The sequence below is a fragment of the Lithobates pipiens genome, unplaced genomic scaffold (assembly GCF_037356315.1).
Source record: "Lithobates pipiens isolate NorthernLeopardFrog02 unplaced genomic scaffold, aLitPip1_a1.2 Scaffold_22, whole genome shotgun sequence".
Classification (NCBI taxonomy): Eukaryota; Metazoa; Chordata; class Amphibia; order Anura; family Ranidae; genus Lithobates; species Lithobates pipiens.
Genome location: NW_027507784.1, coordinates 333821807 through 333848544, shown reverse-complemented (window position 1 = coordinate 333848544; position 26738 = coordinate 333821807).

Below are 26738 nucleotides of genomic sequence, written 5' to 3'. Positions count from 1 at the left end.
TATCTTGAAGTTTCGGGTAACAGTTGGGTTAATATCACACCTTAGCCCTGAGCCTACATGATGGCAATTTTTATTGTAGCCTATTAAGCGCTAATTAGTTTTGGATGTAGTTAGGCCGGGCTGTGATAAATTGTTGAGTCAGGTCGAGCTTCTTTCTAAATCAGTGGCGGGCGCAGAGCCTCCCGCTGTTGGTACAGATGTTTTCCCCGTTATTGCTCGCGTTGTGCTGCAGATTTCAGTTTAACAACTGCACTGAGGTCTCCCATAAACGATAATGATCATTCCCCTAAAAACACACCAGTCGGTGAGGTTTTTACAACTTGCTTAACCAGAATCCAGCAAGGAAAAAAAAAAGAAGAAGAAGCCGGGAGTCAGCCTGCCAATAAAACCCGCTCACTGGAATATTATCATTTTCCTGGCAGAAATTATAAAAACTTCAGCGGTTTAATTTCAACGTTGGAGGAGAGACGGCCTTTTCAATCTTTGGAAGTTTCTGAAGCAGAACTGAAAAAGGATTCCCTTTTATTCCTGATATGTATTCAATGAAGAAAAAAAATGTACTGCCTGGATAACTGCCGGGATCTTGTCTTACCCTTCCCCTATAGACCTCTGAGGTCTCCTCTACCCCCCACCTATGTATATCTTGATGTCTCCTCTGCCTCTAACCCATTCCTATTTTCCTTTGAATCATTATCTCAAAGCTGGTTTAGTGTCAATTATACCTTTAACGTGATTGTAAAGGCTCTTTTTTTTTTACTTAAAATAAAAAAGAGGTTATACTTACCTACCCTGTGAAATAAAGTACCCCCTTTTCTGGAGTCCCTCACTGGAGCGCTCTGATCCTTCTTCCAATAGGTGGCTTTGAGCAGGGGTGTATCTACCGCAAGGCGAAAAAGGCATTTGCTTTGGGTGGCATTTTTCGGGGGGGGGGGGGGGTTAACGGTACCGCCCCCTGGCAGAAGGGACACTACAACTGTTCCCATGATCACACAAAGCTCGTATAAATCTTTGCATCTGGCGCCCCGCATGGAGATTAGGGCCCCTGCGCCCCTCATGGACCGGACGCCGCTTCTCCAGGGAGTGATCTTAGGACCCTGGTGTGAAGATCGGTGTCAGGGATCGATGTGGTTGGATTTACTCTTTGCCTAGCAGGGAGTTCCTTCCTGGTGGGGTTACGGCACACAGCTGAGATCCCCCATCCAGCTCCCGGCTCTACCGATGTGATATGATCAGACTCGGAGCACTCCACTACAAGTCTGGATGAGCAAGTTTGAGGTGAAGGAACTTAACTGGCCTGCGCAGAGTCCTGACCTCAACCCGATAGAACACCTTTTGGATGAATTACAGTGGAGACTGTGAGCCAGGCCTTCGTGTCCAGCATCAGTGCCTGACCTCACAAGTGCTTGTGGAAGAATGGTCAAACATTCCCATAGACACACTCCTAAACCTTGTGGACGGCCTTCCTGGAAGAGTTGAAGCTGTTATAGCTGCAAAGGGCGGAGCCAACTCAATATTGAACCCTACGGACTAAGACTGGGATGCCATTAAAGTTCATGTGCGTGTAAAGGCAGGTGTCCCTTTACCTCCTGATCCTACTGTACCATTATTGAATAATAAACCTGAAATTCGAATGCCTTGTACACACGGTCGGAAATTCCGATGGAAAAAATGTCCGATCGGATTATGTTGTGTATCGTGTGTGGGCTCTAACGGACTTTTTCCATCTGAAATCCCGACAGAAAAAGTTTGAGAGCAGGATCTAAAATTTTCCGACAACAAAATCCGATCTGACTTTTTCTGATCGTTTGTAAAGAATTCCGACAGACAAAGTGCCACGCATGCTCAGATTAAATTACGAGACCAAAGCTATTGGCTACTAGCCTCTCCCGTTGTACGCAACGAACGTCACCTTGTTCCGAACGATTGGATTTTTCGACAACTTTGTCCGATCATGTGTATGCAAGACAGGTTTCGGCCAAAATCCGTTGGAAAAAATCAGACGGATTTTGTGGTTGGAAAAAATCTGACGGATTTTGTGGTCGGAATGTTCGACCGCGTGTACAGGGCATAACTCTACGCCAATTCAAGCTCTCGCTCTTTGTCACACCAGCGGCTAAACAAACCATTGCCAAAGCATGGAAAACCAACTCCCTTTGCATACAATGTGTTAAACAAAAAGCAACAAAAGCAATGATCCGTGCAAAGATTGAAGCAATCTATCTAGACAAAATCACCAAATTTGAATCATTAAGGAAACCATGGATTGAACATTACCTCCCTCCAGATATAGATAATACGTTAACACAAACTAAAAAAAAACACACTGACTACATTACTCTTTGATTCATATTCTCTAAATATCCAATTGAATAATATTCTCTGGAAACCCCTCCCCCATCCTCTCCTCTCCCCCCCCCTCCCTTTTTTCCCCTTACCCCTATGCTGAATTTTTTTCCCTACACTGCTCCAGGGCCGTCTTTAATATTGATTGGACCCTGGGCAAAAATTTCCTTGCCCCCCCCATGCAGTTTCGCTCCACCTGCTTTGAGACATACAATAAATATCAGCTAGACTCAATATCCATTTACTAAATCAGATCAGGTATTGATTTTGATTGGTTGCCAGAGGTTACAGTGTATCATTACCCCTCACTGATTAGTTGCTAGAGGTTACAGTGTATCGTTACCCCTCACTGATTAGTTGCTAGAGGTTACAGTGTATCGTTACCCCTCACTGATTTGTTGCTATAGGTTACAGCCCATGAGTTATGCTTGTTGATTGGTTGCTAGAGATTACTGTACATCGCTACTGCTCACTGATTGGTTGCTAGAGGTTAAGGCACATCATTACTGTTTACTGATTAGTTGCTAGAGGTTACTGCACATCATCTCGCTGCCTGCACACCATGGACTGAAAAGGTGAGGGGACCCATTAATAGACTGAAAACTCCTAGGGATCCTAGGACTCCTGTGATCAGTGGCTGGGCGGAGGGGTGGATGTGATCAATTTCTAGCATGCCCATTTATCTCCCCAGTGGGCAGCATTCAGTATAGGTGATGGTGGATACGACCTCAGGGGGGCATGATATACATATGAATACTGCCTCTATTTACATATGAACGATGCTGGTCCGTCGCTATTTACATATGGATGCAGCCGCTATTTACATATCAATGCCGGTATTCACATGTAAACACAGGGTCTGCAGGTGAGTCATCTGTACACAACAATAGGGCAGAGCTGGGCAGCATTAGTAATAGAACTTCACACTGAGATATAAGGACACAACACTGGACTAAAACCTTGAGGGACGAGGGAATTTAAACTGGGAGGTATGAGGCAGCTGCTTTGGGCCCCACAACAATGACAGGGCTCAAGGCAGCTGCCCCTTTTGCCATAAAGACGGCCCTGCACTGCTCCGTATTCTATAGGTCCTGTTACAAATGGGGACACTTGGGAAAGTTGGTATCCTTGGGTTATTGCCAGGTACCGCCAAGCCATTGAGTCGTGTCTTGGCCCTGGTCTGAGTAGCATATCCACCAACTATCCTGCAATATCCTAAACTGTCATTCCACCATTACCATTATCCCCAATCTATATTTATATTTATATCTATACTTGCTTATTGATTTTACACCACCAATCTATCCTTTATTCCAGGGATATGCAATTAGCGGACCTCCATCTGTTGCAGAACTACAAGTCCCCTGAGGCATAGCAAGACTCTGATAGCCATAATAACAACACCCAGAGGCATGGGCATGATGGGACTTGTAGTTTTGCAACAGCTGGAGGTCCGCTAATTGCATATCCCTGCTTTATTCAATGGTTATCATTGCCAATTTCGATACACCAATAATAAGTAGCATTACTTGTTATACAGTCAGTCAGTCTATACATTTGCATGTTTTTTCCCTGACTGATGTTTATTCACTTGCAAAGCTTTGATGTATGTTTTGACTTTATATTGTAAAAAAATTAAAAAAAAAGCTCTTAGAATGCAAATAAATTGTATCTTGTAAAACACAAGAAAATATTTAAACAAGAAAGGCAGACGTCCCAATACTTTTGGTATTATAGTGCATTTGACAAATAAACAATTCAAACAGAAACAGCAAGCTCTCGTTATGATGGCCATGGCAAGCAGACGGTGATAAGGGTCTCATCTGTGGGTGTCATTGAAGAAGATAAACAACAAATCACCGGATCATTGAACCTACTGCCACCCAATCTAAATTGAAATATTAATTTTGGATGGACCGGACTTTTTTTTTTTTTTCGAAAATGATTCCTCTCTATCTTTTACAGAAGTGTCTAAAAAATGGACTTATGTCCAATCGATTTATAAACTCCCCGCAGTCGCTGGCTTACGGTACGCCATCCGGTCGGCTAACCCAGCCAACAAGCTAAATAAATAAATAGCTGGAACTCTGGCCAGTTGGAAGTCTACGGAGTGAAATAAAGGTTAATGGTGAAATGTTGGCAGGGAACACGCATTGTAGATCTGGATGGCAGAAGCCCAAGAAGCTGAAAATTTATATCCAAGATCCTGACCCAACAATCATTTTTAAGTCGGCTAATGAAGATAAGTAGCCTCTATCCCAGCAAATTAAATTATATGGGCGCCTTTCATTTGCACTGTTTAATCACAAGCGTTGTGTCCTCTGCAGGGGGATCAAGGATATTTTATGGAAACATCGGTTGTCCGAGACTCCAACTTCCAGTCCTAGAACATCATGAAAAAGTTGGAGTAAATTATTATATCTTGCAGACACCATTATGATGAAGCCGAAACAGCTGTGTGCATTTTATTTTTTTAACTCAAAGAAGTCTTTTATTGAAAAAAATACACAAATAACAATTCGGTATTCACGCCGAAGAGAATACAACATACATGAAGGTAAAACAATTCCATATCCCAACCGTATCCCAACTGTACCCATTCAACTACGCAGTCAGTTACTTCAGCTCCTCCAGGCTCTTGCTAAGAAACCAACCCGTACGTGGCCTTCTTCTGAAGAGTCCTCCCCTGGATAGCATGAAGTCACTGGGTCTCTTCCAAACCGGAGGCGGCACCCAAACACCTCAGAATCCTCCTTTTGTTTCCTTGCCTTGGGCTAGCCAGCCTGGGTGGATCTGCATCCAAGGCCATAGCCTTCCTGGGGGCTGGTCAGGAGGACCAGGACCATGAAGTCAGTACATCCTTCTGGACCGAAACCCCCGAACCACGCGACATCCGCATCTTAAATACCCTCTCCCAGAAAGCACAGCAAGAGCGCCACTCCCACTGGGCGGGCTCCGAGAGAGAGTAACTTAAGCACCCAACAAAACCATAGTTTCATGCCTGCCAGAAGAGACAGTGCCCCCTGTGGTCAGGCTGAACATCTCATAGTCCAGTCAGACTGATGTTGAAGTCCAAATTTAGACAATTGTACCCAAACCAAACAGTAGTTCAGGTGTAAACTTAAAGCGAGGTTGCCCCCTAAAGTGGAACTTCCGCTCATCAGAACCCTCCCCCCCTCCGGTGTCACATTTGGCACCTTTCAGGGGGGAAGGGGATGCAGATACCTGTCTAAGACAGGTATTTGCACCCACTTCTGGGCATAGACTCCCACGGGAGTCTATGCCGTTTCCTTTCCCGCCGCGCTGTCTGCTGGGACACACACAGGTCCCAGAGACAGCGCGGACCACCCCTAGTGCGCTGCGCGACTCGCGCATGCGCAGTAGGGAACCGGGAAGTGAAACCGCAACGCTTTACTTCCTGATTCCCTTACCTAGAATGGCGGAGGCAGCAGCCGGGACCCGAGCGTTTCGATCAGTCTCGGCTGCCGACATCGCTGGACCCTGGGACAGGTGAGTGTCTATTTATTAAAAGTCAGCAGCTGTAGTATTTATAGCTGCTGGCTTTTAATATTTTTCTTGCAGGTGGAATCCCTCTTTAAATTTGAAAAACACATAGCACGTGCTCTTCAGGAGCCGGCGCTACACATACATTCAGTGTTGGAGGTGGTGGAACTGCTTTCCCCCACGTTCCCACTGAAAAAAAGCCCTGTGTTATCCAAGCGGCTCCACCCAAAAAAAAAAAAATAGCACATTTTTATTATTTTTTTAAATTATTATTATTATTATTATATTATTATTATTATTATTTATATTTTTTTATTATTATTTGTATTATTTGCGGAATAAATATAATGAAAACAAAATTACAATATTCACAAATGTATACAGTAAATGAAAACATTGTTATTATTATTGCATTTTAAACCATATCAAATATGCTAAATTGATATTGATCTATTACTATTCCCTGACAACCAATCATCTCAGTACATAAATATTCCTGAAGTGATCGTCTTGAATTCACAAGAGCCGGTTATATCATTCGAGTATTGAATATGCTCATACCATCATTTTTAAGTCGAAGATGATTAATTAATAACATAACATCCTTTATTCATACAAAGAGATGGAATCGAACATATAAATTCATCATGTAGAAGCCTAAATTCCTATGAACAGTAATGTGTAAATTCACAAAACAAGATTATAAAATAGGAATCATGAATATTAATGCAAACATTCATACAATAATTAGAGTTCATATACTCCTTAGGGTAATCGGAGCTATAAATTAAACAGTGTAGTGGATTTGTACATATTTTTTTTTTTTTAATTGTATTATGGCTAGGCTAAAATGGATAAATTATTATAATTACATTATTAGTATTAAATTCCTAATCGGGTAATATATGAGTTACTAGTCAAAGGATGGCACCGCCCCCCTCCTAAAATATGGTTCTATCCAAAGTTTTAAGGTGAGGCTACAGCTTCTTCTCTACAATGCTCTGGGTTGTGGATGTCCTTTTGGTCATGTGGTGCACTTGATGACATCACAGTCATTTCACCTAAATTCTTCCCATAGGATTATATGTGCAGGGCCGGTGCTACCACTAGGCAAAATAGGCAGCTGCCTAGGGTGCCCTGCTGCCTAGGGGTGCCCAGCCACTTGTGTTCCTACTCTCTTCACTCTGCAGCAAGCAACTAAGTCTCAGCATCAGCCGGCAGCCGCCGCTCTGTTCACGCATAGTGTCAGAGGCGCAGGACTGTGTCTGTATCTGTATCTGTGTCTGTATCTCATCTCCCGAATGAATGGAAGCAAGCAAACATTCATTGATGGGCACTGGTAGGCTGCATTGATGGGCGCTGGTGAGGCTGCATTGATGGGCGCTGGTGAGGCTGTATTTGATGGGCGCTAGTGAGGCTGTATTTGATGGGCGCTGGTAAGACTGCATTTAATGGACGCTTCATTAAAAAGGTGGGGTTTACATGGGCAGGGGAAAGGGGGTGGAGTCGGGGGGGGGCAAAATTAGGTTTCGCCTAGGGTGTCAAAAATCCTTTGCACCAGCCCTGTATATGTGCACCAGTTCAAGACCATAATACATATATAAACATTGAGACTCTGAAGTGGTTTACCCAGTATTTTCTTTTATTTATTTTTTTCAGCCAGGCGATTCTCTTTCTAAAAGCGATTCGAGCTACTTATCAGCTGCTGGATCGCTTTTTAGAAGTAATCGCTGGTGTTTCTCTGGCTTACCGTTCTTCTTACCAGCAAGCGATCTGACAGTTCACGTGGCTGGTCACAGAGGCGAGGAGAGACTAGATCGTCTCTCCCCAACTTCTATGATCTAGGACAGTGATGGGGAACCTTGGCACCCCAGATGTTTTGGAACTACATTTCCCATGATGCTCAACTACACTGCAGAGTGCAGGAGCGTCATGGGAAATGTAGTTCCAAAACATCTGGGGTGCAGAGGTTCTCCATCACTGATCTAGGAGGACCGGAGCGACATCATAACATTACTTCTGGTCTAAAGTGGAAGTAAACTTTTTTTTTTTTTTTTTTTATCTGATGCTTTTAAAGATAGAGTAGAGATTTATAAACCCCAGATCTCTCAGTAAAGAGGACCTGTCATCCCTAATTTCTATCGCAAATGATGTTTACATTCCTTGTGATAGAAATAAAAGTGATTAAAAAATGAAAGAAATTAAAAGGAAAGTGTAAAAAAAAAAATAATAATAAAAAATAAATTAGAGCATCTCCATCCCTCTGTGTTCGAGCACAGAGGGGTGGAAGTGCTTTAATTCTTTTTTTTTATTATTATTTTATAATAATAATTAATAATTTTATATCATATTTTTTGTTAAATTTTTTTAAAATAGACAGATTAAAAAAAAAAAAAAAATATTTTGTTAATACATTTTGCAAACAGGTAATTTTTCTCCTTCATTGATGTACGCTGATGAGGCTGCACTGATTGGCAGTGATTGGCTGCACTGATGGGCACCAATAGGCTACATTGATGGGCACTGATAAGGCGAAACTGATGGGCACTGATAAGGCGGCACTGATGGGCACTAATAGGCAGCACTGATGGGCACTGATAAGGCAGCACTGATAAAGCGGCACTGATGGGCACTAATAGGCGGTACTGGTGGGCACTGATGAGGTGGCACTGGTGGGCACTGAGAGGTGGCACTGATGGGTGCCACTGATGGGCGGTGCTGAAGGGCATTGATAGGTGGCACTGAAGGATACTAATAAGTGGCACTGATAGCTGGCAGTGATGAGCACTGGTGGGTGGCAGTGATGGGCACTGATCGGCACTGGTAGGTGGCACTGATGAGGCACTGATTGGCACCACTGGTGGACATTGATAGGGGGCACTCGTGGGCATTAATAGGTGGCACTGATTGCTGGTACTGGTGGGCACTGATGCATGGGCTCTCTGGGCACTGATCCATGGCACTGGCAGGTGGCACTGGCAAGCGGTACTGGTGGGCACATATGAGGTGGCTTTGCCTCTTTCTCTTTGGGACCAATGTCCCTTCAACAGAAGTCGGTGATTGGCTGTTATAAAAAATGATTACCGATCTTCTGTTTGCATCACGTGATCAGCTGTCATTGGATGAGAGCTGATCATGTGGTAAGGGGTTGGGATCGACCCCTTACTCCGATCTGTGATCACCCGAGTCTCATTGACTCGAGTGATCACAACGCGCGCCGTGCGCGCCCTTCAGGGGGGCGTGGCGAGCCTGCAAAGGGGAGGACGTCTATTGACGCTCTCCTGGCAAAGCAGATCCGCGCTGTAGCTGTCATTCGGCTATAGCACGGATCTGAAGGGGTTAAATTAGCATCAGTGTCGGTGTGTTTTAGGTAGGACAAAAAAAAGGAAAATGTGCACAGTTGTTTCTGGGCTGTACAGCGGGTACAAACACCAAATAACATACACATATGTGGTATCACTGCGATCGTCAGGAGCAGGAGAATTTATTTTAGGTTGTTCTTTGGTAGAAGGTTATGGTTGTAACAAGAAATATACAGCTAAATGTACAAAAAAACTTTTTTTTTTACTATTTTGAGACAGTTTTTCCACTGACAATAAAAAAAAAAAATCAGGAGATATCCATAACTATTTACTACCAAATGAAAGCCCAATTTGTCCTGAAAAAAAAAAAACGCGGTAAAATCCACCTGGATGCACACATGTGTTCAATTGTTCAAATATACTTAGGCATTTAGATTTGTTTTACTCTTAGGTATGAAGGGGTTAAGTGAGGGTAACAACACCCTTTTAAGGACCCACTTTAGGAAATTGTAAAATGCCAGGGACAACGACTGATGAGTGAATGGGTTCAATGGCCAATCACAATATCAGTTCTGCATACAAAGAGACGGGGCTTTTTTTCAGCGGGAAGCAGGAGAATGCAGTTCCTGGCAACTCCACCACCAGATGTATGGAATGGCAAGCGGTGCTGGGATGTGCTGCAGGGTCTATTGATAATGGCTGCTGTGGGATCTATTGTCACTGGAGGGGATCTATTTTTGCAGGGGGGTGTATTGTTGTTGGGGAGGTCTCTTGTTGCTGTTAGGGGATCTACTGTTGCTGAGGGTAAGTCTTATGTTGCTGGGGGGGGGGGGGGTCAGTTGTTGCTAGGAGGGATCTGCTGTTGAGGGAGGGGTCATTGTTGCTTGGTGCTGGAGGCTATTAAAGCTGGCTGCAGGGAGATTTGTTGCTGCTCCTGGGGGTCTAGTGTTGCTGGGGTGGGGTTATATTGTTACAAGTGGTTCATTGTTGCTAAAGGGGTCTGTCTTTGATGGGGGGTCTATTGTTGCTGGATGCAAGGGGTTTTATTGCTTTTATGGTTATCATTAACAAATTCCATACACATTACTTAGCACCAAAAATGTTATTTGATTCTGCATTCGCTAAAAGAGGTGGTACTGGGAGGGATGGAGCTCAGAGGTGGGTAGGGGTTGGAATCAAGGAATGATGATCAGAGGTGGGTAGGGGTTGGAACCAAGGGATGGTGCTCAGAGGTGGGTAGGGGTTGGAACTAAGGGATGGTGATCAGAGGTGGGTAGGGGTTGGAACCAAGGGATGGTGCTCAGAGGTGGGTAGGGGTTGGAACTAAGGGATGGTGATCAGAGGTGGGTAGGGGTTGGAACTAAGGGATGGTGATCAGAGGTGGGTAGGGGTTGGAACTAAGGGATGGTGATCAGAGGTGGGTAGGGGTTGGAACTAAGGGATGGTGCTCAGAGGTGGGTAGGGGTTGGAACTAAGGGATGGTGATCAGAGGTCGGTAGGGGTTGGAACTAAGGGATGGTGATCAGAGGTGGGTAGGGGTTGGAACTAAGGGATGGTGATCAGAGGTGGGTAGGGGTTGGAACCAAGGGATGGTGATCAGAGGTGGGTAGGGGTTGGAACCAAGGGATGGTGATCAGAGGTGGGTAGGGGTTGGAACCAAGGGATGGTGATCAGAGGTGGGTAGGGGTTGGAACCAAGGGATGGTGATCAGAGGTGGGTAGGGGTTGGAACCAAGGGATGGTGATCAGAGGTGGGTAGGGGTTGGAACTAAGGGATGGTTCTCAGAGGTCGGTAGGGGGTGGAGATGAAGGATGACTGTGAAAGAGAGAGTCCCTGCACCTATTGTCAGAGAAAAGAAGCCCTGCATAGAGCAAATTAGAAAAAAAAAATATGTTGTTCAGAAAAGGCCAGGTGAAGGAACGATGGAACGATGTTGGCTTATGGCATCTCATCACAATTACAGTGAGGGGGAAAAGTGTTTGATCCCCTGCTGATTTTGTCCGTTTGACCACTGACAAAGAAATCATCAGTCTTTAATTTTAATGGTCAGTTTATTTTATCAGTGAGAGGCAGAATAACAACAAAAATATCCAGAAAAACGCATTTAAAAAAAGTTATCAATTGATTTGCATTTTAAAGAGTGACATAAGTATTTGATCCCCTATCAATCAGCAAGATTTCTGCCTCCCAGGTGTCTTCTATACAGGTAACGAGCTGAGATTTAGAGAACTTTCTTAAAGGGAGTGCTCCTAATCTCAGCTTGTTACCTGTATAAAAGACACCTGCCCACATAATCAATCAATCAGATTCCAATCTCTCCACCATGGCCAAGACCAAAGAGCTGTCCAGGGATGTCGGGGACAAGATTGTAGACCTACACAAGGCTGGAATGGGCTACAAGACCATCGCCAAGCAGCTTGGGGAGAGGGTGAGAACAGTTGGTGCGATTATTCGAGAATTTAAGAAACACAAAATAACTGTCAACCTCCCTCAGTTTGGCGCTCCATGGAAGATCTCACCTCGTGGAGTTACAATGATCATGAGAACGGTGAGGAATCCGCCCAGAACTAAACGGGAGAATCTTGTCAATAAACTCAAGGCAGCTGGGACCATAGTCACCAAGAAAACAATCGGTAACACACTACGCCGTGAAGGACTGAAATCCTGCAGCGCCCGCAAGGTCCCCCTACTCAAGAAAGCTCATGTACAGACCCCGTCTGAAGTTTGCTAATGAACATTTGAATGATTCAGAGGAGAACTGGGTGAAAGTGTTGTGGTCGGATGAGACCACAATCGAGCACTTTGGCATCAACCCAACTCGCCGTGTTTGGAGGAGGAGGAATGCTGCCTGTGACCCCAAGAACACCATCCCCCACCATCCAACATGGAGGTGGAAACATTATGATTTGGGGGTGTTTTTCTGCTAAGGTGACAAGACAACTTCACTGAATCAAAGGGACGATAGACGGGGTCATGTACTGTCAAATCTTGGGTGAGAACCTTCTTCCCTCAGCCAGGGCATTGAAAGTGGTTCATGGATGGGTATTCCAGCATGACAATGACCCGAAACACACAGCTAAGGCAACAAAGGAGTTTCTCAAGAGGAAGCACATTAAGGTCTGGAGTGGCCTAGCCAGTCTCCAGACCTTAATCCCATAGAAAATATGTGGAGGGAGCTGAAGGTTCGAGTTACCAAACATCAGCCTGGAAACATTAATGACTTGGAGAGGATCTGCAAAGAGGAGAGGGACAAAATCCCTCCTGAGTGTAAACTTGGTGGCCAACTACAAGAAATGTCTGACCTCTGTGATTGCCACCAAGTACTAAGTCATGTTTTGCGAATGGGTCAAAAACCTTTTTCCCTCCCTGTAATACGGCTAATGCGCTTTCCCTAGGAGATCCTTTGCATTCTGAATACCAATGTGATGATATTTCCCTTATTGTGTGCAATGAAAGGGGCTATTTTATTTTTTAATTTTTTTTTTACCAGCACTGGAGGAAATCTGTTTCATTCACAGACGCCGTAATCTGAATCTTTCCTAATTAAAGGCTGCAAGGAAAAAAATAAAAATAAAATGTTTTAATAAAAATCCCTGCCACCTCTTAATGACTAGCGGATGTGATCCGGAGGGCAGGAGGAGCGCCATTTCATAGCAATCAATAGGCATTAAACCCCAATCAATCTGGTTTATTATGCATGAGCCTACATCACCTTTACAACTATTGTATCTTATTCACAATGTCGCTCATAAAAGACCGCCGGGGTCCAATCAATTTTAAGCACGCATTTAAAAAAAAAAAAGAAAATTGTTTGTTCTGGAATCGGTTTCATTTTCTATTTTTTTTTTCATTGAAGTGGATGGAGAGATTCTCAGGCAAGGCAGGTGAAGAATTTAGAGGATGAAATTGGATGGATAGGTGAGAGCCGGCAGTCTTCTGGGTCACAGCAGAAGGTTCTCTTCAGATATTTCCTAAAGTGAAAGATTCAACAACTGACTATAAATGATGAACGGAATGATTTAGAGCTGAACTCCGGGCACAAAAACTTTCATTTCAGTATATTTCTCAAAAGCCACAAAGGATATAAATCTGCTTTGTGTGCACCAAATGCCTTTGCAAACCCAGATATTGCCTTATAAAAATCAGCAGTGACATCATCGCGGTGCTGTGCATAGCCTGTGCAGAGAGCAGAGCTGTGGGAGGGGGTCCCAGCAGGCTCCACCTACTACAGGCTGCCTTCAGAAAGCTACAGGAGGGGGCGGAGACAAGACCAGTCACCCTGCTCAAGGAGAGAGAGAGAAAGCAGAGCTGTGGGAGGGGCCCAGCAGGCTCCACCCACTATAGGCTGCCTGCAGAAAATGACAGGAGGGGGCGGAGACAGGACCAGTCATCCTGCACAAGGAGGAAGAGAAAGCAGAGCTGTGGGAGGGGCCCAGCAGGCTCCACCTACTAAATATTGCCTGCAGAAAACTACAGGAGGGGGCGGAGAAAAGACCAGTCCCCCTGCACAAGAAGAGAGAGAAAGCGAGAGATAGGGAGAGCAGAGCTGTGGGAGGGGCCCAGCAGGCTCCTCCCACTATAGGCTGCCTGCAAAAAATTACAAGCAGGGCGGAGACAGGACCAGTCACCCTGCACAAGGAGAGCGAGAGAAAGCAGAGCTGTGGGAGGGGCCCAGCAGGCTCCACCTACTACAGGCTGCCTGCAGAAAACTACAGGAGGGGGCGGAGACAAGACCAGTCACCCTGCACAAGAAGAGAGAGAAAGCGAGAGATAGGGAGAGCAGAGCTGTGGGAGGGGCCCAGCAGGCTCCTCCCACTATAGGCTGCCTGCAGAAAATTACAAGCGGGGGGCGGAGACAGGACCAGTCACCCTGCACAAGAAGAGAGAGAAAGCGAGAGATAGGGAGAGCAGAGCTGTGGGAGGGGCCAGCAGGCTCATCCCACTATAGGCTGCCTGCAGAAAATTACAAGCGGGGGGGCGGAGACAGGACCAGTCACCCTGCACAAGGAGGAAGACAAAGCAGAGCTGTGGGAGGGGCACAGCAGGCTCCACCCACTACAGGCTGCCTACAGAAAAAGACAAGAGGGGGCGGAGACAAGGCCAGTCACCCTGCACAAGGAGAGAGAGAAAGCAGAGCTGTGGGAGGGACCCAGCAGGCTCCACCCACTACAAGCTGCCTACAGAAAACTACATGAAGGGGTGGAGACAAGACCAGTCCCCCTGCACAAGGAGAGAGAGAAAGCAAGAGCTGTGGGAGAGGCCCAGTAGGCTCCACCCACTACAGGCTGCCTGTAAAAAACTACAGGAGGAGGCGGAGACAAGACCAGTATCCCTGCACAAGGAAAGAGATCAGCAGTGAGCGGTCTTTATTACAGGAAGTCTCACACTGGATTACTGCACAGATCTGGAAGAAATACACAAATCACACAGAGATTCAAGAAGATTAATAAACGTGATAAATGGATTTAGAGAATTTTTGCTTTTCTCGGATTTGAGCTTTAAGCAAAATTGATTTGAGTTAGAATCTCTAAAAGTGGAGTTCCAGCCTGTAAAAAACTTAAATAAAATTTAAAGTCAGCAGCTACAAATACTGTAGCTGCTGACTTTTATTATAAGGACAGGGCACCCCAGGTCGATCCATCCATCGGCTCCGGGTGGCGGCGCTGGCATCCTCACTTAGGGGATGCACATGGACTGAATGGTCCCGCTGTCTTCTGGGACCTGTGTGACTCCCAGAAGGCAGCGGGGGGGGGAGGGGGCCGGAAATTTCATAGATTTCCACACAACGATTGCGGAGATCTTACCCATAAAATGGGAGCGGGTACCTGGTTTTTACAGGTATCCGCTCCCCCAAAAGGTGCCAGATGTGGCAGCGAAGGGCGGGGGGCAAACAAGCGGAGATTCGCCTTTTGGGTGGAGCTTTCATTTAACTGAGTGAGCTGCTTAGACAATAACATTTTCACTTTCTGATCATGAAGATGATTATTATTTCTGCTATACTTCTCTCCTTATTTATTATTTAATGGGCATATTTTGTCTGGGGAGGTGGGGCGTTTAGCATAGATTTGTTTAATTCGATGTTCTTCATATTGATTTTTCCCCCTTTGTGTATGTATATATATATATATATATTTGTTATTTGTATGCTGTCAATTTAAGCAAATTGTATTTGAAGAAGAAACTCATAGTTTAACTGATTAAGCTGCTTAGGCAATATAATGATATTATTAGTATTAATTAACAGGAGTATTTTATTTTTTTATTTTTTTTGAGTACTTTTTGGGTAAAGTGGTTTCATTTAGTGCTCTTCATATTGGTGTCTTTTTCCCTTTGTGTGTATTTATTTCTGTAATGTCAAAACTCTTCATTTAAATCATTGAGCTGCTTAAAAGATAAAAATGTTCATATTATTATTATAATTATTTAAAAGGTTTATTTTTTATTTGGGGGGGGGGGGGTTACTTTTTTTTTTTTGTGCATTTTTTTGTGTACTGTCACTTTAAGCAAAATGTATATGAAGTAGAAGCTCTTAATTTACCACATTGAGCTTCCTCTAGGCAGTAAAATTATCATATTATTATAATAATAATTATTACTATTTGATTTATTTTATAACAGGTGTATTTTTTATGAATTTAAAAAAAAAAATTGAAGAGGAAAGTGTTTTTTTAGGCAAGATTAATTTAATGCAATGTTCTTGATATTGGTGTTTTTTTTCCTTTTATGTTTTTTTTTTTTGTTAATAATAAGATTCTTATTATTAAAAAAAAAAATCATTATAAGTATATCATTATATAATAATGATATAATTATAAAAAATATATATCACGCTGACACCTAAAAAAACAGCAGCCAGCACAGCAGTAGACAAAATGCAAACAAGTGATTATAACATATGTGCAGCGCTAGTGAAAAAACTCTGTATAGCTACAAAATCTGAAATTTGGGACCAATCACTGGTGTGCTCAAAATTATGTCATTGTATGCCATAAATGAAAATGGGTACCCTCACATTTGGAAGAATAAAACAAGCGCTTGTAAAAACATCAATGTAAACAATGCAATGACATTAGTAGGGCTCGGCCCGACGCGTTTCGTCTAAGAAGACGTCATCTGACCCCATTTTTATTACATTTAAAATGTATACCTACGAGTTCACACTACGTGGAGTATTTGTTTTCTTCTTGGTTGCACTACATGATATATGGTAAAGACACAGCCCACCTGGACTTGTGGATATCAGTTGCTTTCGAGCCGTGCCTGTTTTGAGCCATCTGCAGGACGTAGGGATTATCTCCCATCTGGGCTAAAAGGATATGTGTGAGTGCTCCATCTATTGGTGTTTACACCACAAGCTTTGGAGACTCATTGCGCGTATGCGCATTTGAGCCCATTGGTTCCATTAAGCCTTTTTACAATCGGTGGTGGCTGTCTTCCATATCTACTTATGTTAGCATTTACATTATAAAAGACTATATCTTCTCATTTGATCCAATTTTATCATATATATATATATATATACTTACTTTTTTACTAATTTTTTCCCCTCTGTGGACTTAACATTGTTTATGGACACCAATATTGCACTTTATGGTTACATCCATTGCATAATATCTATGTATATATGATGACATAATTTTGAGCACACCAGTTATTGGTCAAACATTTCAGATTCTGTAACTATAGAGAGTTTTTTCATTAGCGCTGCACATATGTTATAATGAGATTTTTATTGTTTTTCATAAAGTGAGTAGCAATACAGTGGAACATGGTAGACATGTGCAATCCGTTTAGTTCCAAATTTGTTTGTTAACGAGTAGACAAATTTTTTAATTCGGAAATATCCAAATTTTCGAATTTTCAGAATTTTTCCAAATATTCGAGAGTTTAAAAATTCAAAAATACGAAATTTCCGAAAAATTCTAAAATTCTAAATTTCTGAAATTCGAAAATCCAAAATTTTGGAAGTTCAAAAATTCAGAAATTTGAACATTCAGAAATTCAAAAGTTTGGAAATTCAAAATTTGAAAATCCAAAAATAAGAATGAAAATCCGAAAATTCAAAAAAATGAAAATCCGAAAATAAGAACAAAAATCTGAATATTCAAAAACCTGAAAATTTGAAAATCTGAATTATAACTAACTAATAATAACTTAACTATTACTAACTATTAAATTATAGGTATTGGAAATACCTTTCAAATGTGGCTGTCAGTGAATGTAACGAATACGAATTTATCTGAAGTTACAAATTATCCATAATAATGAGTGCCGTATCTAAACAAATGGAACATAATGAATCAATAATAATAAATAACAATAATATTATTAATAATAAACATGTATTATTATTATTTATTATTATATTGTTCCAATCCATTTGTTTAGATGTGGCATTCTTTATTTCAGATAAATCTGAAAGGAAATTCCAATACCTATAATTTAATAGTTCTTATTAGTTAGTTCGTTAGTTATTATTTCAAACTTTCAAATTTTTTTCTTATTTCCGAATTTCGGAATTTCCGAATTGTCAAATTTTCAAAATTTCAAATTGTCGAATTTTCCAATTTACACATTTTCAAACTTCTGAATTTCCGAATTTCTAAATTTTTGATTTTTCGAATTTACAAATTTTCGAATCTTCGAATTTAAAAATTTATGAATTTTCTAATTTATGAATTTTCTAATTTACAAATTTACAAATTCACGAATTTACTAATTCAGATTTTTCGCATTTACGAATTCCGAATTTTTCAAATTTACGAACTACGAATTTTCAAACTTATGAATTTTCACATTTTCGAATTTCCAAATTTTCCAGTTTCCGAAAAAAAACAAAAAATGAATGAATCGAAAACAAACACATTTTTCGGCAGTGCACATGTCTAGAACATGGTGGGCAAATGTTGGGACCGATGTCCCTTTTACATAAGCCAGTAATGGTCTTTATTCTTTTCTCTCCACGCTGTTAGAGTGTGGGGGGGACCCAATAACCGGCTTCTGTTTACATCGTGTGATCAGCTGTCATTGGCTGATCATATGATAAAGGGGCTGTGATTGGTCCTTTCCCCTGATCTTTTGATTAGCCGGGTCCCAAGGACTTGGCGATCACGGAGCGTGCCGCAGGGGGCGCGGGCAGCTCAAGCACGGGAGGACATCCATGGACACCGTACCAGCATTTTAAGCCCGAGCTGTAGTCGTCTTTCGGCTATAGCGCGAGTGCGAAGCGGTTAATTACTTACTGAGGATTTGCTGGATTTTTCACAATTCCATAGCAGTGTTTTTACCAGACTTCACATTAATGCAAATTACAGCACTCCGGACAACATGAGCCGGCATTTTCCGGAGAGAGTGAAGTGGCATTTAGGTGATCTATTCCTTATATTTTATGCCTCTTCGGAAGAAAACTTTGTGGATTTAATATGATGCGTCCAGCTGAAAACCCCAGATTTATGATTTTTTAGGATAATTATATTAGAATCATTTTGCTTGGCGGCCGTGATGAATTTCCTTCACGCAAGATAATTCATAACAAAGGTACGTAGTTTGTAAAGCAGCCCGGTCAGTGCATTACTAGAAATATAGTAAAGCCGAGCTTCGGGAAGGTATAAAAGACACAATTAATCTTAACAACCAGTGACTTACTCGCATGCCGCTCGACTTTTGGGTCCATAAAGGCATGGATGAGCGAGTTTGGGGTGGAGGAACTTGACTGGCCTGACCAACTTTATGGACCTTGCTTTGTGCACTGGCGCGCAGTCAAATTTGGAACAGGAAGGGGCCACCCCTTGAAATTGTCCAAAATGTTTTGGTATGCTGACGCCTTAAGAGTTTCCTTCACTGGAACTAAGGGGCCAAGCCCAACCCCTGAAATACAACTCCCACACCATAATCCCCCCCCCCCCCCACCAAATGATTTGGACCAGTGCACAAAGCAAGGTCCATAAAGACATGGATGAGCGAGTAGGGGGTGGAGGAACTTGACTGGCCTGACCTCAACCGATAGAACATCTTTGTCCAACATCAGTGCCTGACCTCACAAATGCTCTTCTGGAAGAATGGTTAAACATTCCCATAGATACACTCTTAAACCTTATGGACGGCCTTCCCAGAAGAGTTGAAGCTTTTATAGCTGCAAAGGGTGGGCCCAGGGCCGTCTTTAATATTGATTGGGCCCTGGGCAATTTTCTTAGGGCCCCCCCCCCCCCATGCAATTTCGCTCTCCACCTTCTCTGAGACATACAATAAATAGCAGCTAGACTTAAAATCAGTTTACTATATCAGATCAGGCAGCGATTGCGATTGGTTGCCAGAGGTTGCAGCATATCATTACTGCTTACTGACTGGTTGCTAGAGGTTACAGCACTCCTTAAGGCTCACTGATTAGTTGCTAGAGGTTACAGCACATTTCTGCTTGTTGATTGGCTGCTAGAGATTACTGTATAGTAATACTGCTCACTGCAGGGGGGCATGCTATACCTATGAATGCTGCCTTTATTTACATATCAATGCCATTGGCCTCAGCTATTTACATATGCATCTGACTGCTATTTACATATGAATGCCAGTATGTAAACACAGGTCTGCAGGTGAGTCATCTGTACACAACAATAGGGCAGAGCTGGGCAGCATTAGCACTTCAAGGGACAAGGGGATGTAAACTGGGATAGTTGGTAAGTATGAAGCAGCTGCTTTGGGCACCACAACAATGACAGGGCCCTGGGCAGCTTCCACTTTTGCCCTGCCTTAAAGATGGCCCTGGGTGGGCCAACTCAATATCGAACCCTATGGACCAAGACGGAGATGCCATTAACCACATGCCGACCGGGCCATAGCCGAAAGATGGCTACAGCGCGGTTGGATTATTCTGGTAGGGCGTCCATGGACGTCCTCCCAGAATCTTGCTCCCGCGCACCCCCTGGGGCACGCACCCGGGAACATCCGTGACCCCAGCGCATCACGGATCACGTCAAACGCCCGCTGATAGCGGCCGTTTACCACGTGATCGCTCCGTCAAATGATGGAGCGATCACTTGTAAACAAACCGGCGTCACGTCATGATGCGGGTTCCTCCCTCCCCTCTCTGTACCGATCGGTACAGTGAGAGGGGAGAGGGGGAGAGATGGCAGCAGCGCTGTGGGCTGGATGTGAAGTGCCCACAGCACTGCTCAGTGCCAATAGTCTGCAATAATCTGCCCATACTTGTCAATACTCCGCCAATACTCGCCAATACCATGCAAATACTCTGCAAATACTCTGCAAATACTCTGCCAATACTCTGCAATAAATTTTAAAAGAAACAAAGATTTTTTTTTTACCCAATTTTCAGTCTTTTTTGATTAATAGCGCAAAAGAAAACAAAAAAAAAAACAGCGGTGATTAAATACCACCAAAAGAAAGCTCTATTTGTGCAAAAAAACAGTGTTGCATGACTGAGTAATTGTCATTCACAGTGTGAGAGCACCGAAAGCTGAAAATTGGTCTGGTTAGGAAGGGTCTTTAAGTGCCCAGTGGTCAATTGGTTAAAGTTCATGTGTGTGTAAAGGCGGGTGTCCCAATCCTTTTGCTAATATAGTGTATACATGTGCCCTCTGTTCCTGTACTTGTGTGCATTGCTTATTGTGTGTTTTTATATGTGCCAATTGAATAAAGACATTAATGCACTATGGGGCTCACTTGCATCCCTTTCTGCCTTTTTATGACATCATTTTGGCCTAGGCCGGAAACCAGGAAGCACTTGAAGAAATGTAATAACAAAAAATAAAATTATATATATATATATATATATATATATATATATATAAAATACAATTAAAAAAAAAGTAAATATAATATAACTTATCCATTTACTAATGCTAGCAACATAAGAATAACCTAGTTACGGACCGCCCGCCGCAGCTGTACTGCAGCAGGTTGGCTCCCCAGTGCGAATCGCCATCATTGTACGTCATACACGGCGATATGTAGGCATGCGCACCCATTCGTGAGCGGAGGGAGCCAACCAGCGGGATCTGTCAGTGTAAACAAACAGATCCCCGTTGTGTCAGGGGAGGAGAGAGAGATCGTCTGTTCCTAGTGATTACATACCTCTCAACTTTTTGAGATGGGAATGGAGGGAATGAATCAGCAAAAGTATGCAGGCACAGGACACACCCCTTGCCACGCCTCCCTTAAAGGAGAATTGTACGAAAAAACAAGATTGGTTAAACCCACAAGTGCTTTTTTTAACCACTACTATTCCTTTATATTGGCTTTTGGAATTTACAAATGTAGCAATTTAGAAATCAGATGAAAGGTTTAGTGCTGGAAAACACTTTTTGAAAGATATAAAAAGTGCATTTTATATACTATATCTATATGGATCAGACCAAAATGAGGGACAAATGAGGAATGAGGGACAGAGGGACGTTGCTCCAAATCAGGGACAGTCCCTCGAAATCCGGGACAGTTGGGAGGTATGTGATTAGGAACAGTGATCTCTCTCTCCTCCTCCAGTGAGCCCACCCCCCCTTCAGTTAGAACACACACTAGGGAACACAGGTAAGCCCTTGATCGCCCCCCCCCCCCTAGTGTTAACCTCTTCCCTGCCAGTGACATTTATACAGTAATCTGTGGTTATTTTTATTTGTGATCGCTGTATAAATGTCAGCGGTCCCAAAAAAGTGTCAAAAGTGTCCGATACGACCGCTGCAATGTTGCAGCCTCGCTAAAAATCGCTGATCACCGCCATTACTAGTAAAAAAAAAAAAATTAAAAAATGTTAATACCATAAATCTATCCTATAGCTTATAGATGTTGTAACACTTGTGCAAACGTATCAATATATGCTTATTGCGTTTTTTTTTTATTTTTTTCTTTTCACACTTTTCATTTTGCGCTTTTCAGTTTGTTTCTGAATGGCCGTTCACCAACCAGCCATTTTGCTAAATCGGAGGAGATAACGTGTTATTTATTATTGGCCTTGGAGTTATTGCTTTGACATTATTTTTTCAGTATTCTTCTACAAAAAAGATGTAGCAAAATACATATTGGCTTAAACCGAGAAAGAAATGATTTTTTTTTCTTTTTTTTTTTATATTTATTATAGCAAAATTTTTTAAAAATATATATTTTTTTTAAATTATCCCTCTTTTTTTTGTTTATAGCGCAAAAAATTAAAACCGCAGAGGTGATCAAATACCACCAAGAAAGCTCTATTTGTGGGGAGAAAAAATGTTGTTTTGGTACAGCGCCTGCACGACTGTCGGTTAAAGCGACGCAGTGCCGTGTCGCCAAAAAAATAGCCTGGTCATTAAGGGGGGCAAATCCTTCCGGGGCTGAAGTGGTTAAACATTTCATGTTGCTTGAGAGGGTTCAGTTCCACTTCAGGTGTGAATAGTAAGACGTGTTCACGGGGTGCTTAGCAACCTTTTATTAATGCAACTAAGCAATGGACCGGTATGGGCAAGAATTGCTCTTACCTCTCCTTCTAAGCCTCCTTGCACACATGGGCTTTATCTTAAATAAGCACAGGAAGCTTTTAAAAGCATTTGCAAAGCTCTCATCAAGCTTTCAGCTGCTTTCTTAAAGGTTTTAAAACCACCTTTCAACTCCACTTTGCTGATTGTTAAATAGAGATCACAATGGGAGCGTTAAGTGTTTTTCCACTTTTGCAGTCATATTGGGATGGCACATTCTTTATATTTGTTACATGTTCCCATTATTTTTTAATTTTTCCATCTATTAAATCTTCTTTCCATGTTGTTGTTTTAACTTTGGATAGTAAAACATATTTTTTTTTTCTGCCAGTAAATACCTTATACAGCCCACTTCCTGTTTCCTGTCTGGTCATTAGCCTAGGCCAGTGATGGCAAACCTTGGCACTCCAGATGTTTTGGAACTACATTTCCCATGATGCTCAACTACACTGCAGAGTGCATGAGCATCATGGGAAATGTAGTTCCAAAACATCTGGCGTGCCAAGGTTCGCCATCACTGGCCTAGGCTTATGACACCATGATACCAAAAGTATTTGGACGCTTGCCTTTACACGCACATGAACTTTAATGGCATCCCAGTCTTAGTCCATAGGGTTCAATATTGAGTTGGCCCGCCCTTTGCAGCTATAACAGCTTCAACGCTCCTGGGAAGGCCGTCCACAAGGTTTAGGAGGGTGTCTATGAGAATGTTTGACCATTCTTCCAGGAGCGCATTGGTGAGGTCAGGCACTGATTTTGGATGAGAAGGCCTGGCTCGGCGTAGCCGTTTTAATTCATCCCAAAGGTGTTTTATCGGGTTGAGGTCAGGAATCTGGGCAGGCCAGTAAAGTTCCTCCACCCCAAAGCTGAGCTCCAGGAAGGTATAAAAGACACAATTAATGCGTCTCTTAACGACCAGCGAATTACTCGCACGCCGCTCGACTTTTGGGTCCATAAAGGCATGGATGAGCGAGTTTGTTTCAAATCTTTCTTTATTATTTCTTTATAATTATAAAACATACAAAACATCCATCAACATACCTAACATGAGCGAGTTTGAGGTGGAGGAACTTGACTCGCCTGACCAACTTTATGGACCTTGCTTTGTGCACTGGTGCACATTCAAATTTGGAACAGAAAGGGGCCATCCCCTGAAAGTGTCCAAAATGTCTTGGTATGTTGAGGCCTTAAGAGTTCCCCCTTACTGGAACTAAGGGGCCAAGCCCAACCCCTGAAGAACAACCCCACACCACAATCCCCCCCTCCACCAAATTATTTGGACCAGTGCACAAAGCAAGGTCCATAAAGACATGGTTGAGCAAGTTTGAGGTGGAGGAACTTCACTGGCCTGCACAGACTCCTGACCTTAACCCGATAGAACATCTTTACGATGAATTAGAGCGGAGACTGCGAGCCAGGCCTTCTCATCCAACATCAGTGCCCGACCTCACAAATGCTCTTCTGGAAGAATGGTCAAACATTCCCATAGACACACTCCTAAAACTTGTGGACAGCCTCCCCAGAAGAGGTGAAACTGTTATAGCTGCAAAGGGTGGGCCAGCTCAATATTGAACCCTACGGACTAAGACTGGGATGTCATTAAAGTTCATATGTGTATAAAGGTAGGTGTCCCAATACTTTTGGTAATATAGTGTAGTTTTAATTGTTGAACACTCATATAAAAACAGCCAACATATTACAGAGGCAGCACCGCTCCCTCTTCATCAAGGCTCAATGCAGAGTAAACCTTGGATGGGCTCACAGAAAACTTTGCCTTTACAGATCTATATTAGAACCATTATTGGACTCTCCTCATAGAGGAACAACTTGACAGCTGTTTCTGAGCAACAACAGCAACTAATCCAAACTTTATGAAGATGCCATGAAAAATGGGTTAGGTGCCAGTCCCACTAAAGGGCAATGGAACTTGCAGAGGTTTCTGTCAAGCTGAAGACCAGCTGGCATGAGAGTCGGGATGCAGACGCCACACTGAGATGGTATCAGAAACTGAGAAACTGGGTGATGGACATGCAATAGTCTGTAGGTGGAGTGCAGCGTGGTACGGTGGCAATAACACGCACAAGCTAAGTGTGATGAAGGAACTTGTATTGAAATAATGCAGAGAGGGTTCAGAAATAACCCAGTGGGAAGGCAGCCCAGCTGGGAACACTAATGCCTCGTACATAAGATCGGATTTTCCGCCAAAAAAAACGTAGAATTTTGTCCGAAGGGCATTGGCCCAAACTTATCTTGCACATACACACGGTCACACAAATGTTGGCCAACAATTACAAACAAAGTGATGTACTAGATGTACTACATGTTTTTTCAGCTCTTTAGCACCACCCTTTGGGCTCCTTCTGCTAATTTCATGTTAGGAAGATGTCCAGGGAAGTTGCGAGCTCTGTGATGTACCTCCTCATCAGAAAGCTTTCCCTGCTGCTAGTTCTGTCCCTACCATGTGGGGTACCTGTCCCTACTCTACCCGCACGCCAATGTGCACCAAACCTGGCAGCCAGGGCCAATAGTTGCTAGTGTCACATGGGACGGCAGCATCCGATGGGATAGCTTCCCCAGAAACCCAGGAAACCATAAAGGAACCACGTTCTGCTTGACCTCCTCTCCAACTGCAGTGCCACTGTGGAAGAGCACCCCCTGCCTACATGTGTGCTGGACAATTTACACCATCCACTCTGCACTAAGAAACTATAATGCCCTGTACACACGGCCGGACTTTCTAGCAGACTAGGTCTGACGGACTTCCCGCCGGAATTCCAGCGGAGTTGCGACGAACTTTCCGAACGAACGGACTTGCCCACACAAGACCGGACTTTCCAGCAGACTAGGTCCACCGGTCTTCCCGACGGAGTTTCGGCAGACTTCCAAATGAATGGACTTGCCCACACACAGACTAAAGTCCGTTCATTTTGAACGTGATGAGTTACGACGGGACTAGAAAAGGAAGTCAATCTCGCCACTTTTATCAGTGAGATTGACACCTTGCTAGCCCTGTCGCCTGGTATGGATTTTAAGGGGAAGCCCCTATGCCGAAAAAGCGTGGGCCCCCCCCCCAAAATCCATACCAGACCCTTATCTGAGCACGCAGCCTGGCTGGTCAGGAAAGGGGGTGGGGACGAGCGAGTGCCCCCCCCTGAACCGTACCAGGCCGCATGCCCTCAACATGGGCATGCGGCCATGTTGAGGCATGCCTTCAACAATGGGTAGGGGTACATCGTACCCCTACCCATTCACCTGGGGGAAAGAAAGTCAATAAAAAAACACACTAGACAGGTTTTTAAATTACTTTATTAGGCAGCTCCGAGGGTCTCTTCCGTCTTCGAGAGTCTCACCCGACTCCTCCGCTCTCTCTTGCATTTCTCCCGCTCTCTGGCCTTCTTCACCGGTCTCCGGTTCTTCTCCTGCTCTCCAGACTCTTATCCAGGTCTCCGGTTCTTCTCCCGGGCTCCTCAGCTATCTTCTGCTCTTTTGCCGCTCTTTTGCTAGCGGTGGCCCAGTCTTCTCCGTCGTCTTGATCCCTCTTCTGTTCTTCCGATGTTGACACGAAGCTCTCTCCCGCAGTAATGCCGTGTAATGCCGTGTGCGAGGTCCGCAACGATTTATCTAGGCATAGGGCGTGGTCACCGGGTGATGTCACCTCGCCCCTTATGACATCACTGTTCCAGCATACCCCATACTTATTCACATAGGGTGGGGGGCTATGATCTGGGGGCCCTCTTATTAAAGGGGGCTCCCGGATTCCGATTAACCCCCCACCCGCAGTCCCCGACAACCAATGGCCAGGGTTGTCAGGAAGAGGCCCTTGTCCTCATCAACATGGGGACAAGGTGCTTTGGGGTGGGGGGGCAGCAGGTGCCAAAGCACCCACCCCACATGTTGAGGGCATGAGGCCTGGTACGGTTCAGGAGGGGGGGGGGGGTGCTCGCTCGTCCACACCCCCTTTCCTGACGGCCGGGATTTTGCAGCGGTATGGATTTTGGGAGGACCCCCACGCCGTTTTTTCGGCGTAGGGGGTTCCCCTTAAAATCCATACCAGACCTAAGGGCCTTGTATGCTCTTGGAGGGGAATTCCCTCTCGCGCTCGCTGCGATAGGAAAATGTGTTTTTCCTATTG